This window comes from Hyla sarda, chromosome 6 (genome assembly GCF_029499605.1).
Source record: "Hyla sarda isolate aHylSar1 chromosome 6, aHylSar1.hap1, whole genome shotgun sequence".
Taxonomy (NCBI): domain Eukaryota; kingdom Metazoa; phylum Chordata; class Amphibia; order Anura; family Hylidae; genus Hyla; species Hyla sarda.
This window is the reverse complement of record NC_079194.1, coordinates 112,354,170-112,371,207: the sequence shown is the minus strand read 5'-3', so window position 1 is coordinate 112,371,207 and position 17,038 is coordinate 112,354,170. Positions and strand designations below refer to the sequence as shown.

The window sequence follows — 17,038 nt, the reverse complement described above, 5'->3', positions numbered from 1 at the left end:
GCTCAAATTACACTCCTTGTCTCCACTAGGTTCTAACATTCCACTCAGACCTGACAACCACAACTAATCCATCTCCCCTTCACTACACTGCTTTTATTTTTATTTTTTACCATATAAAGATTTCTTACTTATTACATCCCATTGTATTGAATGCTGTATGCCTCTAGTTGTTCAATAAAAACAACTCCCATCATGTATTGTTCTCAAATGGTTATACTGTAAATTTGGTTTACTATGTCTTTTATAAGTAGCATAACTACAAGTCCCAGCACTCCATTTTGCTGTTAGTTCGTGCCAATTTTCTTTTTGGAAACTGATGAAGGAACTTTCTTAAAGCACTTTACATCAACATATGGGGTATGTATATACTCAGAAGAAATGTGGTTACAAATTTTGGGGGGCTTTTTTTTCCCATTACCCCTTGTGAAAATGATACATTTTTGAGAACACCAGCATTTTAGTGAAAAATACAAATTTACATTTTTCAACGACAAATCTTCAAACACCTGTGGGTAGTTATGGCTCACTATACCCCTTGTTACGTTCCTTAAGGGGTGTAATTTCCAAAATGGGGTAACATGTGGGTGTTGTTTTTTTTTGTGTTTATGTCAGAACCGCTCTAACGGTCAGCCACCCCTGTTCAAATCATTTCAAATTTACATGTCGTTCTCACTCCTGAGCCTTGTTGTGCGCAGGCAGAGCATTTTACGTCCACATATGGTGTATTTCTGTACTCATGAGAAATTCGTTTACCAAATTTTGGTGTATTTTTTCCCTTTTACCTTTTGTGAAAATAACAAGTTACTCTAAAAAAAATATATTTTTTTACAATAACATGCTGGAGTAGACCCTTACTTTTCCTTTTCATAAAGGGTGAAAGGAGAAAAAGCCCAGAAAATTTGTTAGGCAATTTCTCCCGATTGCGGAAATTACCCATATGTGATCCTAAACTTTTGCCTTGAAATATGACAGGGCTCTGAAGTGAGATTGAGCCATGCGTATTTGAGGCCTAAATTAGGGATTTGCATAGAGATGGACATAGGGGAATTCTACGCCAGTGATTCCCAAACAGGGTGCCTCCAGCTGTTGCAAAACTCCCAGTCTGCCAGGACAGTCAATGGCTGTCCAGCAAAACTGGGAGTTGTCTTTTTTGCAACAGCTGGAGGCTCCGTTTTGGAAACAGTGCCATAGCTGATTTTTTTTTCCATTTTTATTGTGGAGGGGGGGGGGGGGGGGACTGTGCAGTGGTATGTGTATAAGTAGTGTTTTACTTTTAATTTTGTGTAGTGTAGTGTTTTTAGGGTACATTCACATGGGCCTGTTCACACCGTGTTTCCCGCTGGGAGTTTGAGCTGCAGCGTAAAATTTGCTGCATCACAAACTTGCAGTTTGAGACTCCCTGCATCCCGCCCATGTTAATATACCCTGTGCAAGTCTGTTGCAAAACTACAACTCCCAGCATGCCCTTTGACTGTCATGGGCCTGCTGGGTGTTGTAGTTTTTAAACTCCTAGAAGCAGCAGTGAAGATCACTTTACGGTGATCTTCACTGCTGCTTCCACTTGCCTGCCGCCGCCTACACATGTGCCTGTCGCTGGTCCCCGGTCCTTACTGACACGCCCTCCCCGCCTCTCCCCCACGCAGGTATGTGCCGCAGTCCCCTCGCAGCTCCCGGGATCTTCTTCCCCCGCTCTGCCCGACTTCTAGGGGCGGGCAGAGCAGGGGGATCTAAACCGGGACCAATCACAGTGATCGCTGACCTTGACCATCCACAGATGGTCCTGGGGTGGCATGCAGAAGTTGTCCCCCTGCTGGTAACAGCGGGACTTCTGCCAGTTGACCTGTGCGATGCCGTACATTGCCGTTTTAACTGCATGACATATATAAATTTTATGATGTGCGAACTACATGCACATCATGACATTTATATATGTCATTCTGGAGAACGGGCTAATTAATCAACTTAGGCAGCCGCGAGGCCCCTTTTAGCTGACTATTCCCAGTAAAGCTTTCCCATTTTTTTAGTAATCCCACCAACACTAAACATACAGCATAATGCTGCATCATAGCACATATGCTGGCAAACAATACACGGCTTAAACCCACAAAGGTAAGGTTCATTGGTGGCACAAAGCGTAGACTCAAACAATTTAACAGAGCAGATAATAAGTCATTGAAAACAGTAATAATCTGTTTTACTTACTAGCACCACGTGATTTTAAAATAAAAAAATAAAAAAAATTCCACAAGAGTAACCAATTTACTAACTCATTATTCCCCCATTCTGTCTGCTGCTATTGTATTATACATTTCACAGCATGCATTAGAGCACTCATGAGTATAATGTTAATGTTGCAACAGCTGTAGGCACACTTCTATAAACATAAAAATATATTTTTGGGTATGCATCACTTTATCTGCAGCTTTTGAATAACTACAACAAAAAACACATATACTGTTGGGTAATTAGATTTATTGTCAATATATTTTTTTTAAAACTTTCATTTCATTTGCAAATTTTAATAAAACTAAATATAAATTTTCTTCTTATATGATTATTTTTTTTTTAGCATGCCTTTGTGTATAGTAAAAGGTTGCCCAAGTACCGTATTTTTCGCCCTATAGGACGCACCGTCGTATAACACGCACCCAATTTATAGGTGCAAAATCTAAAAAAATAAAGATTTTGAACCCAATAGTGGTCTTCAACCTGTGGACCTCCAGATGTTGCAAAACTACAACTTCCAGCATGCCCGGACAGCCGTTGGCTGTCCGGGCATGCTGGGAGTTGTAGTTTTGCAACATCTGGAGGTCCGCAGATTGAAGACCACTGCATAGGAGGTAATACTCACGTGTCCCCGCCGCTCCGGATGTCACCGCTGCCCTGGATGTCACTCCATCGCTGTCGCCGTGTCCCCGTCGCTCTGGAATGTCTCTGCCGCTGGCCGGGTATCCTCGCTCTCCATCGCCGCCATCACGTCGTTACGCACGCCGACGCACGTACGCAAAGATGTGATGACGAGGAAGGAGAGCGCCGGCCATACAGGGGATCCCTGAACGGGGAAGACACCGAGGAGGCAGGTAAGGTCCCTCCCGGTGTCCTGTAAGCACTAACCCGGCTATTCAGTCAGGCTGTTCGGTACCGCCGTAGTGAAATCGCGGCGGTCCCGAACAGCCCGACTGAACAGCCGGGTTAGTGTTCCTTTCCCTTCAGACACGGCGGTCAGCTTTGATCGCCGCGTCTGAAGGGTTAATACAGGGCATCACCGCAATCGGTGATGTCCTGTATTAGCCACGGGTCCCGGCCGTTGATGGCCGCAGGGACCGCCGCGATAGGTGTGTATTCGCCGTATAAGGCGCACCGACTTTTTCCCGCCAGTTTTGGGGAAGAAAACGTGCGTCTTATACGGCGAAAAATACGGTAGCTCATGTAAAAGGGACCCCTCTATCATAATGCACAATTTTCCTAATCAAAGTGAACGTATCCAGAAGTGGCTGAAAAATTCAGGCCAATTCACAGAAAATTTACAAGTGATGGTCCAGAAGGTGTTAGATGGTAAATTGTATGACACCTACCGCATGTGCTCATTACGTTTTGAGCATCATCAATATAGATATGAGGAAAACCGTCGTCGACTTTTACCAAATGCAGAACCAACGATATTTAATCCTCAAGCCTCATCTTCTGTACAACACAGTGGTATGTTGTCTACTCTTCCATCTACAGTATCATCTACTGCTTTGCCTTGTATTACAGTAGTAAGTACTTGTGCTACCGCAACAACAACAGTGTTGACATATTCTTCACCTTCATCCACATCCACATCAGTAACTGTGTCATTACTACCAATCTGTTCCTCAATGTCAACATTGACTTAGACGTCATCTACATCACAGTCATCTTTGGCTTTACTTTCATCTTCCTCAGAATTACATAGTCTAAGTCAAATATTGCCAAGTAGTGAGCCATCAACATATTGGGCAGTGTCATCTAATGTAACACCAACCCTCAACCCTGATGCGACAACTAAGCGAGTAGCAGAAATTGAAATAGATCCCAGCCCAAGCAAAAGAATGAGGAGATCTATTGTGACTAAAAAGGATTTTGCCTGTCAAACAATACCATTTTATTTTAAAAGTCCTCAAGGTAAAAAAAAAGGTCAATAACATCAAAGGCTCAGAAAAAATTGTGGCGTAAAATTATATCATTTGAGGAATAGTCACATGCTATTGAAAAAGTTAGCAATTTTGAAGGTAATGATGATGGAACAGGAGGAGGACATAGGAGAACAATCCCAATATTTCACAAGCTTTCTACCTGATGAAACAGATAATGTTGATTAACATGATGAGCAAGTACAGGAGACAAATCCTGGGAGCAAAACGGAGTGGAAGGGGCACCCGGTAGTGGATTAGCGGCATGACGGGGGCGTTAGAGTCCCCTTCACTCATTTTGGGGAAGGTTAATTAGAGAGTTAATTTAGGGTGTATGGCCATTTAAGGGGGGAGGGAAGGTGTATGTGCAGTCTGAAGGGACAAGGGGTCAGCAGAAGTTCAGAGGGGAGGAGCCTAGCAGTGTCAGCTTGAACCGGAGGTGAGAGAGCTCACTCCGGTGAAGTATTGAGGAAGAAAGGTCCCGCCCACCCGCCCTAGTATTGGGGGGGTTGGCACTGTTAGACGGGAGCAGGTGAAAGGGATCCCTGTGGGGACCAATTGGGGACAATTGCAGTGTTGGTTTACTGGAATGGGTTGACAGCTGTTGGGGACACAGCTGAACGGACCTTCTGGTGGTGTTTTTGGGCCCCAGGAGTTGTTGGGAGCAGGCACTAACACTTGTGGGTGCCCCTGGGTCAGGTGTTCGCGGCCAGGGGTAAATAGCGAGTGCCTAAGTTCAGGAATAAAATGTTGGAGAGAAATGTTGGTTAATGTAAACTGTTACATGGACGTTAATGTGTTAATATTTAATAAAAGGGTCCGAGCGGCCCATTTTCACCATAATACGTGTTGGGTCTTTTTGTGGGAAGAATGGTGGGAGGTGGAAATGGATGATGGCCAGACAAGGTTAAGAAGGGAAGGGGGCGGGTCTAGTGTCCCTCCAGTCATGTTGCTATATGTTGTTCATCTACACATATTACCTCTCCTCAAGAACCAATAAGAACGTATATGTCTGCACCGTCAAAGAGCTTTTTAGCAGAGCACAACTATTCAACAAAATTTGTGGATGAGGAAGTATTAGATGCGTTTTCTATATCATTATATCCGCAACCATCTGAAATGGTTCTCCCTGAAGTACAAGAACAAATTTTAAATAATTCTGAATCTCTTGAAGTTCCAGATAATCCTTATCTAATTGAAGTTGCAGAAACTACAATTTCAACTTACATTGACCAGGATGACACCTCATTCCATCCTTCTGATTGTGAGGAAGAGGCAGAGGAGTCCTCAATAAGTGGCAGTGAGGAAGAAGAAAATCTAAATGACAACTTTGATGATTTATTTGACATCAATACTGATGTAATACGAGATGAAAAATTCATAATTTTTAAATCTAGTTTAAAAAAATGTATACACTTGATCCCTTGTCAGGTTAAAAGAAAGTGCAAGGGACGGTTGACACACTACAAAAAATCGTTATATTGGAAGCATGTTGTCTTTGACAGTAAGATGTTCACAAGGACATATTAGACATTTATGGCAATCACAACCAAATGTGAATAACAAACCATCTGGGAATCCACTATTATCCTCCGCTATTGTTCTGAGTGGCAATAGTTTAAAAAAATAGAATGTTTCTTCAATACTATAAACATCAAATTTATTTCCTCAAGAAAAAAAATTTTTTTTCCAGGAATTGATTTGAGTTGGAAAAAAGAGCAACAACAAATTATAAATGAGATTGGCGAAGCACCGCTATACCTAACCGGTGATGGTCAGAATGATTCACCAGGATTTAGTGCTAAGTACTGCACTTATACTTTGATGGATGCTGATTCCAAAAAAATAGTTGCTTTCCACGTTGAACAACTAAAACCTAGTGGCACTTCAGTAGGTTTAGAAAAAACAGCCTTCAAGAAGTGCCTTGCCAGCTTACTGAATAAAAATCTTGATATTTCAACGATTGCTACAGACAGGCACATATCCATTCGAAAAATTTTGAGGGAGGACTATCCATTTATTGAGCATCAGTTTGATGTGTGGCATCTAGTAAAATCAGTAGGCAACAAATTGGCAGCTGGTGCAAAATGCAGAAAGACTGAGATTCTAAAGTCATGGATACAAACTGTAAAGAACCACTTGTGGTGGTGTGCAAGAACATGTGAAAAGAACCCAGAAATTTTGGTAGACCGATGGCGGTCTGTGGTGCACCATGTGGCAAATCAACATTCCTGGGAGGAAAACTCAGTTTCTTTACAATGCCAACATCCCGCACTTATGGAAGAGCAGAATGAAAATACTAAATGGTTGACACCCGGCTTACCTGCCCACAATGTTTTAGCCAAAGTTTGTTTGAATCCAGTTCTGCTGAAAGATATCAGACACGCCCGCCCCCTCAATGAAAGTATATGTGAAGGGGGCGTCACAGCCTTTGCGCCCCCTTCCCATAGACTTTCGTTGAGGGGGCGGGCGTGACTTCACGAGAGGGCAGCCTCGAACACGGAAGCCCGCACACAGCGTTAGGAATAATAATCTTACAGACGCTGAGAGCGGAGCTTCGGAAGGAAGGGCAGCGGAGAACCCCTTTAATACTATTTAGTAATAAAATTATTATTTATCTTAATTATGTATGTTTACAAAAAAAAAAAATATATATATATATATATATATATATATATATATATATATATATATATATATATATTTCTGAAAAAAATAAGGTTTATATATCTCAGACATTTACTGTACACCTATTCAGTATACATTATAAATGAAAATGTTTTTTAAAATTCATACCTTAGCATTAGACATTGATATCAAATTATAATAGTAATACATATATTTATTTAAATAATAAACAAAAAAAAGTACACAAAGGGGGGACATTTAACCCCTTAAGGACTCAGCGTTTTTCCGTTTTTTGCATTTTCATTTTTTCCTCATCACCTTCTAAAAATCATAACGCTTTCAATTTGGCACCTAAAAATCCATATGATGGCTTATTTTTTGCGCCACCAATTCTACTTTGCAGTGACAGTCATTTTACCAAAAAATCTACGGCGAAACGGAAAAAAAAATCACTGTGAGACAAAATTGAAGAAAAAATTTCATTTTGTAACTTTTGGGGGCTTCCGTTTCTACGCAGTGCATTTTTTGGTCAAAATTACACCTTACCTTTATTTTGTAGGTCCATACGGTTAAAATGATACCCTACTTATGTAGGTTTGATTTTGTCGCGCTTCTGAAAAAAATCATAACAACATGCAGGAAAATGTATACGTTTAAAATTGTCATATTCTGACCCCCATAACTTTTTTATTTTTCCACGTATGGGTCGGTATGAGGACTCATTTTTTGCACCGTGTTCTGAAGTTTTTATCTGTACCATTCTTGTGTTGATCGGACTTTTTGATCCCTTTTTATTCATTTTTTTATGATATAAAAAGTGCCCACGATATTTTTTTGCGCGCTAGCCATTGACCGTGCGGTTTAATTTATGATATCATTTTATAGTTCGGACATTTACGCACGCGGTGATACCACATGTTAATTTTTATTTAAACGGTTTTGGTTTTTCTATGGGAAAAGGGGGGTGATTCAAACTTTTATTAGGGAAGGGGTTAAATGACCTTTATTTTTTTGCAGTGTTATAGGTCCCATAGGGAGCTATAGCACTGCACACACTGATCTCCTATGCTGATCCCTGCAAAGCCATAGCTTTTCACGGATCAGCGAGATAGGGGCAATCAAACCCCGATCGGACGCCGCAGAGTCAGGTAAGGAGACCTCCGCCTGCATCCCAGCTGATCGGAACATCGCGATAAAATCCCCGATCAGCCCGACTGAGCTGCCGGGAAGCATTCACTTTCGTTTTCAGACGCAGCGATTAACTTTGATCGCCGCATCTGAAGGGTTAACAGCGCGCGGCACAACGATCGGTGCCGCACGCTGTTAGCCCAGGGTCCCGGCTATCGTTAGCAGCCGGGACCGACCCGGTGTGATGCGATGTCACGGTGTAACCCATTTTTTTCACTCCGGGACCGGGCTCAGGGCGTACAGGTACGCCCTGAGTCCTTAAGAGGTTAAATAAAGCAGGTGCGTTAAAATATTGATTGATTTTAACACATTAACCAATGACAACAGGTTGTGATAAAATCAATCAAAATTTGAATTCACATACTTATGTCAAATGTTTGTAACTTTACCAATAGGACCTTATGTTATTTTATACTATTGCCTTTTCAAAAAAGTATTAATTACCATTTTTAATAATTCTTTGTTGACGCGCTGAGGTTGCATTTTGGTTTTCACCATCATCATCTTCAAACTCTTCCTACCCCTAGATTTTAAAGATTAAAATTAACATGTAATAAATTTATTTTTCAGTTCATTAGAAAAAATAATTATTCTATTTAGTCTAAATTTATATTCTTACATTGTCAGAATCCCATGGCGAAGAAGTGGTAACAGTTTCCGTTACAATTGACAGTTCGTCAAATTCAAAATCTTCTGCAGACTGTGAATAATAAATTATTAAAGTTAGAATTTTAAAAAATATTTAAAAAAAATTATAATGTATTTTTATGTTAAAAATTAGATAGGATATGTAAATATATGGTAAGAGGCAGGGCCGCCATCAGGGGGGTACAACCCATACACCTGTATGGGCCCCGGAGCTTCAGGGGCCCGGACGTCCCTGGACTTTTTTTTTTTTTTTACTGTCTTGTCACTTGTACCCCCCTGATGGCGGCCCTGCTTGTCAGTGAGTGACTGCGACTGTCACTCACTGACCGCTGGGTGCCCCCAGGACTATGACCGGGCCTCATAGTCCAGGGGGCCCGCACATTTCTATTAAATATACCTTTTTGTAGGGCGCGGGCCCCTTAAGAAACAAAGCAGGGCTGGACAGGTCAGGGGCTGATTGGAGTAGAGACGTCACGTGCTCCACGCAGGCACGCACGTCTACTCACCTGACCTGTCCCTGCCTACGTCCCCAAGCGACCTCCAGCATCTAGTGACAGGACTAGGAGCAGCAGCCTCACGCTGTTGCATCGATCCCCGGCAAGGTAAGTAAACTGGTGCGGGGGGCCTGGGGACGGGGAGGGGGGCATATGGTGGTTAGGGGACTACAATGGTGATGGGGGGGGGGGGGGTGTTATGGGTGTCATGAGAGGCATGAGAGGTGCAGGGGGAGGGGTGTTATGGGGGTCATGAGATGTGCAAGGGTGATAAGGGGGGCAGGGGGGTTATGGGGGTGATAAGAGATGCAGGGGGGTTTTATGGGGGTGATAAGAGGTGCAGGGGGGTTATGGGGATGAAGAGAGGTGCAGGGGGGTTATGGGGAGGATGAGAGGTGCTGGGAGGGTGTTGAGAGGTGCCGTGGGGGGTTGGGGGGGGGGTTATGGGAGTGATGAGGAGAGGTGCAGGGGGAGTGATGAGGTGATGAGAGGTGCAGGGGATTATGGGGGTGTTGAGAGGTGTAGGGGGTTATGGGTGTGAAGAGGAGAGGTGCAGGGGGTTGGGGGGTGATGAGGAGAGGTGCAGGGGGGTTATGGTGGTGATGAGGAGAGGTGCAGGGGGGTTATGGGGGTGATGAGGAGAGGTGCAGGGGGTTGGGGGGTGATGAGGAGAGGTGCAGGGGGTTGGGGGGTGATGAGGAGAGGTGCAGGGGGGTTATGGGGGTGATGAGGAGAGGTGCAGGGGGGTGATGAGAGGTGCAGGGGGTTATGGGGGTGTTGAGAGGTGCAGGGGGTTATGGGGGTGATGAGAGGTGCAGGGGGTTATGGGGGAGATGAGAGGTGCAGGGGGCGTTATGGAGGGTGATGAGGAGAGGTGCCCCACACAACTCTCCTCATCACCCCCCATAACCCCCCTGGTTATAGTAGTGATGAGGAGAGGTGCTGGGGGTGGGGTTATAGTAGTGATGAGGAGAGGTTTGGCGGGGGGTTATGGGGGTGATGAGGACACAGAGGATAAGAGGGGGTGTATATGTATATATGATGTGCATGCATGTGTGGCAGTATTATATTCAGGGGTTGTTGTAGAAAATCCAGACTTGTAATAAGATTCAGCGTCAGTTGTGCCTGCTCGGGATATCGAATTCGCAGTAGTTTGAAAAACACAGACAGAAGTCAGTGGTCCTACAACTGATTCCTCCCACCAGCCTAGAGAGAATTGCCCTCTCTGGAGGTCAGTACAGTTTTATTTATACAGACAACAAAAGGAGGGTTTTCCATAGCCACTCCTCTAGGACAGAGCCATGCCCATACATACAGTCAGCATTAGGTTACAAAAATAAAGATTTAGCCTACAGAAGATATGACACACCTCCATGTGCCATACACTGGGTACAGTGTATAGCAGTATTATATTCAGGGTACAGTGTGGGGCAGTATTATATTTAGTGTGCACAGTGTATAGCAGTATCATATTCAGGGTACAGTATGTTGCAGGATTATATTTAGTGGGTACAGTGTATGGCAGTATTATATTCAGTGGATACAGTGTGGGGCAATATTATTTTCAGGGTACAGTGTATGGCACTATTATATTCAGGGTACAGTGTGGGGCAGTATTATATTCAGTGGATACAGTGTGGGGCAGTATTATATTCAGGGTACAGTGTATGGCAGTATTATATTCAGGGTACAGTGTGGGGCAGTATTATATTCAGGGTACAGTGTGTGGCAGTATTATATTCAGGGTACAGTGTGGGGCAGTATTTTATTTATGGTATACTTACTGGCAAGGTTATAATGATTACTGTCTTCATGCAGAAGATGAGGATCTGCTGACAAAGTGAGGCGCCAATGATGTCTGGATGCCAGACTCTGCAGAAAAGATGGAGCTGGAGGAAGACCTGGTCTCTGGACCAGATGAAGAAGAAAAGATAACAGAAGATATCACTCAAGTCAGAAGTCGTCACTCAGGTCACTGATATTGTGTATTCTCCTGACTGTCCCATCAGCGCTATAGTCACTTGTAAGTTCTGCAGTGACGATGGATTAAACTGTATCCAATCTGTGTCTCTCTAGCTGTTACAAAACTACAACTCCCATTGCATTGACCTGTGTGACGGGCCCCGAAATTTCTGATGGCATCCCTGGTAAGAGGGATAAAGAGTACAAAGAATGTAATTGATAGATTGTTTGCATAATGAAAAAGAGGGTGATAGGGTGAGTGACAGAAGCGGTTAATAGGGAGACAGTACTGTGTTTTGGGTAATGAGGGTGAGAAGTTGAAGGTTAGAAGTGTGTGTCATGGAGACATTATTGTGTTCAGAATAAAGGGCGTGACAGGGTAAGGGGTAGAAGAGGGTGTCAGGGAGAAAGTAATGTGTTCCACACACATATATATATATATATATATATGTGTGTATATATATATATATATATATATATATATATATATACATATATATACATATATATATATATACACACACACTGTAAGGATTCCTCCTTCGGGATAGCTCCGGGATTGTCCTGGTCACTTGCCACGGGACACGTTTCCACTCAATAAACCCGCAGACAATGGTTATTCATGCAAGCCTGGCACCTTGCCAGCTTTATTTAGACATGTTGCAGGGGAAAAACAAACATAACGCAGGAACAAAATAAAATCCTAGACCGTCTGGTCACTGACTACACATATCAGCATGCCCTAACTACTAACTGGAGAGCTACCCTCAGCCAGTTAAACATGTGACTCCTGCAACCTGCTACTCACAGTTCACACCCGAACTTGGACCACTCGTAGCGCCTTCTGCATGTTACCTAAACAGGACCCGTGTGTCTCCCCCTCTAACAGCCAGCATACTGTTTCCAAGGGAGAGCACAGATTAGACTGAGTCTCCATCTTATATACACCTCCCTTCCCTGCTGCCTCATTACTTAAGAAGCAGGTGAGAGAATCTTCAGGGTGAGCAAAGGAAATACACCCTTTCCTTGCCACCTTATCACAACACACATACATATATATATATATATATATATATATATATATATATATGCACATATATATATATATATATATATACACACATACATATATATATATATATATATATGCACAAATAAATATATATATGTGCACACAAATACCGTATATATATATATATATTTATATACACATACATAAACATTCATATCTATGCAAACGTTTATTTATAATCACTTGTATAAATACCATTGTGTGTGCGCTTTGTCTCCCTCGTGCTTTTTGCTGCTTCTCTGGGCCACGCGTGCTACAGCGATGTGAGCACATTATGCTTACAAAACTGTAGCCAGCGTGACACGGATGCAGTGATCTCAGCATGATTGGAGGACGCAGAGGGGGATTGGTGGCTCTGGGTGGTGGCTAGACACAGGGGGAGGCAAACAGTTTCAGACGTACAGTACCCAGAAGTATGCAAAATTACCAGGGGCTGTAGCAGGAGAACCGCTGTACCAATCCTGGTTACATTTTTTGCTTATCATAGTACTCCTTTAATGCCTCTTATGAGGCATCTACAGTTAAATGTGGGAAGTTTGACAGGGTGAAGAGCCATTGTGCCCGCTGGCTACATATATCCAGCAAACACATGAGGCCGGGCCAAGCTCTTCCTCGGCGCTCTGGCTGCTCCGGTGCACGAGTGACGTCATCAGACACTGAAGCGAAGTGAAGGAAGTGCTGAGGAAACATTGCAAAAACCACAACACTACATTTATTACACTCTAAATCTGCTGCATTTCCATCAACAAAATTAACAGGTTGTAGATTTAAAATCCGCACCATGTTTACATTTTTAAATAGTTTTGTTGTGTTTTTTCAGCAACATGTAGATGAGGTTTTTAAATCTCATTCAATCCGCTCCTACGATATGTGCTGCAGATTTTTTGCATGAACACTCTGTGCGATAAATCTGAAACAAAGCTGTATACATTTTCCTACTTATCACAGTTAGGGCTCTTTTACACTACAGAATTGCAAGATGGAACCAGCAAGGAATGTCAGCGAGGAATTCCTCATGGATTCCACCTTGCATTACAGCCTCAATGTGTTCATTGGGTATCCCCCAGCACTGTGCACACAGCAGAAGTTTTGGGTTGGAACTTCTGATTAGAAATTAAATTCCGGTGTAAGATTGAACTTGGTCAATCTTCTGGCAGTATCTGCCAACATACAGCACAGGCAGCTCTACAGACATGGCTTCCTGGTCATGGCTGCCGTGCTGAGTCCCCATTGTGATGGTGAAGCCCGCTGCCCATCCTCCTCCTTTCCATGTACCTTACTGCACTAGTAAACAAGACAGCCACCACCTCGGGTGACAAAGCAGACAGGGAGAGGTGCCATACTGTCTTTTTCTCTTCCTGCTGTTTGGTAACATGACAGTCGAGACAAGTCTGAGATTGGGGATACGGGCTCTGATCATTTTAGATGGGGCATGGGCCTGGATGTATATGCCTAGTAATGCCCCCGATCTTATGATACGATAGTTTAGGGGCCTGTGAGTACTCTAGGAGTTGGGACCCAGCCAAAACCCCTTTCTCAGCACCCCCTATAGCCAGGGCTGTATTTACAGCTTGTGCTGCCCTAGGCACTTGAACTAAATACACCCCATTATGGCGACTCTACATGCAGATCTGTTCAAATATGCAGCAAAAGCCACATGGGTTACATGCAGATTTGGTTGCGGACTCACAGTGGATCTCACCCCTATACACAAATCTATAACATAATGAGTGGCTGTTCTGACCCATGTGGATTCGACAAAAAGGGGAAATAGATTATTTTTCTCCTGACCACAGCATGGTGGCAGCAGCTACATCAAAAGTACCTTTTTTTTAACTCACCAAAGTGCTGCCCCTACAACACTGTGGCCCTAGGCAAAGGCCCATAGGTGCCTAATGGCCAAAACAGTCCTGCCTATAGCTAATTCATCTTTATAATGCAGCAGTGTGTGGTTCACCAACCCATCTGGGCCATGTTAGACAAAAATAAGCAAAACAAGCTAAAAATAACATTGACTCTTATGTAAAGACCAGTGTGTAACCAGAGGGATTGAGGACAATGGCTGTGGATCACTAATGAGAGAGTCCGAATGATGGATGGTTGGAAACTATAATGAAACCCATGACTGGAAGACACTTCTTGTCAGGGCTAAAAACAGGGGCATTGTTCTGCTAAGTAATTGTTCCATCACAACAAGTTTTCAAACAGAACTATTGGGAGCTGTCAGTAATTGACTGGAGCTGTCAGTAAAGCCAAATTGAGATGGTTAGAGACAGACAACTGAATCACAGCTTAGATTGGCATTAAAATAAAAAAAAAGAATGCCCATCATTCATGACAGTGCCTAGGTCACCGCTACAGCCAGTTATTGGCTTAGCTGGTGCTTTCTGCCTGTCAAGACGAAAGCAGCAAGTGCTGTTCAGCCGGGACCAGGTACTGTCAGGTGGGTCGGGACAGGTGAGTGTCACTTTTTTTGTTTTATTTTTAAACCAGCCCAAGCCCACACACTAGAATATTGTGGGGCTGGAGAACCCCTTTACGGAATACCTCTTTTTTTTTTACAAACTTTTTTAATTTCATAGTGACAGGTTTTGATCGGTGCATGTCCAGGTTCTGAGACCCCACTGATCGCTAAACCAAAGGGGCAGAGGTGGTCTGCTGAGCACCGTGCCCCTTTTCTTCTGTTCAGCTTTCCTCAGGGAGCCAAGTGTACAACGTACAGGTTCTTAGAAAGTTGCATAGACTATAAATCTGTATACGGTTTGCTTGGCTCTCTGAGGGACGCCAAGCCAAGCCAAACAAAAGCTAAAAAGCACCCCTTCTTTTAGCAATTGGTGGAGACTTATCACCTCCGACCTAACGTCTTGCTGCCGTATACCACAGGCACCTACAGAGGTCTTGCGGAGTCCATGCCTCGACACAGCCTTCGGCTGTCCGGGCATGCTGGGAATTGTAGTTTTGCTACAGCGCAAGGCACCCTGGTTGGGAAGCACTGCCTCAACAGGTCATGATGTTTTGGCAGCAGGAAAACCTATACAATATTAGGTAGGCAGTTTTAATGTCATGGGTGATCAGACTTTAAACAGGATTTATTTGTTATCAGAAACTACAAATAAGTCAGTGCTAGGATCGCGCGGACATTGCCGTCCCGATAGAACAATATTCTGGGGGAATTTTTAGATCAAAATATTCGGCCGGAAATTCTGCCCAGAAATTTCCGCTATGTTAACAGGTTAAAGGGGTATTCCAGGCCAAAACTTTTTTTCATATATCAACTGGCTCCGGAAAATTAAACAGATTTGTAAATTACTTCTATTGAAAAATCTTAATCCTTCCAATAGTTATTAGCTTCTGAAGTTGAGTTGTTTTCTGTCTAACTGCTCTCTGATGACTCACGTCCCGGGAGCTGCGCAGTTCCTATGGGGATATTTTCCCATCATGCACAGCTCCCGGGATGTGACATCATCATTGAGCAGTTAGACAGAAAACTTCAGAAGCTAATAACTATTGGAAGGATTAAGATTTTTTAATAGAAGTAATTTACAAATCTGTTTACCTTTCCGGAGCCAGTTGATATATATAAAAAAAGGTTTTGCCTGGAATACCCCTTTAACTAAAAATCCATTCACTTGCATCTTAGGCTCAGGCAGCGGAATTTCCAACACGAAATTCAGAAGCAGAATTCGGGTCAGAAATTCCGTAGTGTGAACCCGGCCTAAAAGTATACACATCATTACAATTTTCCCATGTAAAGCAGATTAGAGATTTTTTCTTTCAGCTCACCCCAATGTCTCCTTGCATGTAGAACACAGACATTTGCCTGCAAGGTTTTGACAGGAAGGGAAATTCCTTAGGGTTTTTTTTTTTTTTTCAATTATGCCCAAACCATATCAAAGTAAAATAAAAGATTAAACAGAATGAAAAGATAAGAGTGTGACTGACTTCAAAGGATGCCTGGTCCACTTGCTTATAAATATGTGCAGCGGGCATAAATCCTTAATGTTTTCTAAAATGAGTAGGAGTGAGGTAGGAGATGGAAACGTCTACACCGCTGTATTACGGGCTTAACTTGTGCTTGCTCTGCATGACTGGCGCAATACTTCAAGGAAAGAAGCGGAAAAAAGAAAACACTTTCAGGACCCTGTGCAATGATCCTGAATGGTAGCAGACGGTATTGCTGCATAATATCAAGTGCCCTTATGTCTTAACTAGCGGCACAAGTGGGATATAACTGCCCCTGTGAACTGGTGGGACAGATGGATATTTAGTAAAAATCATAATATATCAACTGTGCTTTGGTCTATGTGCTGTTCTGCTGGGCCCTGTAGTACCGCATGTGGTAGTGGGGTGTGATAAGGGCAGATGTTGTTACCCTAGGGGCAAATGGCATTAACCCCTTCTATTTGTAACGCCAGGGTGTGGTTTAGCCTAAAACCACCCGAAGGTATACCACTGGATCCTGGGCTAGGCACGGGGGCAATAAAGACTCCAATGCCAAGTTAAGGACAACAGTAGCTTTACTGAGGGTAGATAGTTGGTAAAGTCTATACAGTTCAGCCAGGGCCCACAGAGGTGACTAGTGATGCAGAGAGCTTAAGGGCTTGCTGGGACTTGAAGTAGGACTGGACAAGTGAATGCAGACCACGTTGACTTGACAGATGACAGGGACTGACTTGACTTGACTCATAAATCTGTGACTTTAGCTTACTTGAATTGATGGTGGCTGCAGGACTGGACTTTGAGGTCTACAACACTCTGGACACACACACTAGGCACGACTGCACTGGCCCTCAGCTTAGCAGAAGAGCAGAGCTCAAACAGAGAGAAGCTACCTCCATCCAGGGCTTATATGGGGGAGACTAACAGTGAGCCCATAGGTTACTCTTGGGATC

At 43.3% G+C, this 17,038-nt stretch overlaps 1 protein-coding gene across 1 annotated transcript in view; it reads right to left on the bottom strand.

Moving 5' to 3' along the window:
- Positions 1 to 12,377, bottom strand: part of LOC130275963 (uncharacterized) — a 68,070-nt gene extending 55,693 nt beyond the window's left edge. Inside the window, exons 1-3 of the mRNA XM_056524699.1 lie at positions 12,342 to 12,377; positions 8,590 to 8,670; positions 8,415 to 8,493 (exon numbers count right to left, since the gene is read on the bottom strand). The gene's annotated coding sequence lies outside the window, so the exon portion shown is untranslated. The remainder of the gene's footprint in view (positions 1 to 8,414; positions 8,494 to 8,589; positions 8,671 to 12,341) is intronic.
- Between the last annotated feature and the right edge of the window lie 4,661 nt (positions 12,378 to 17,038).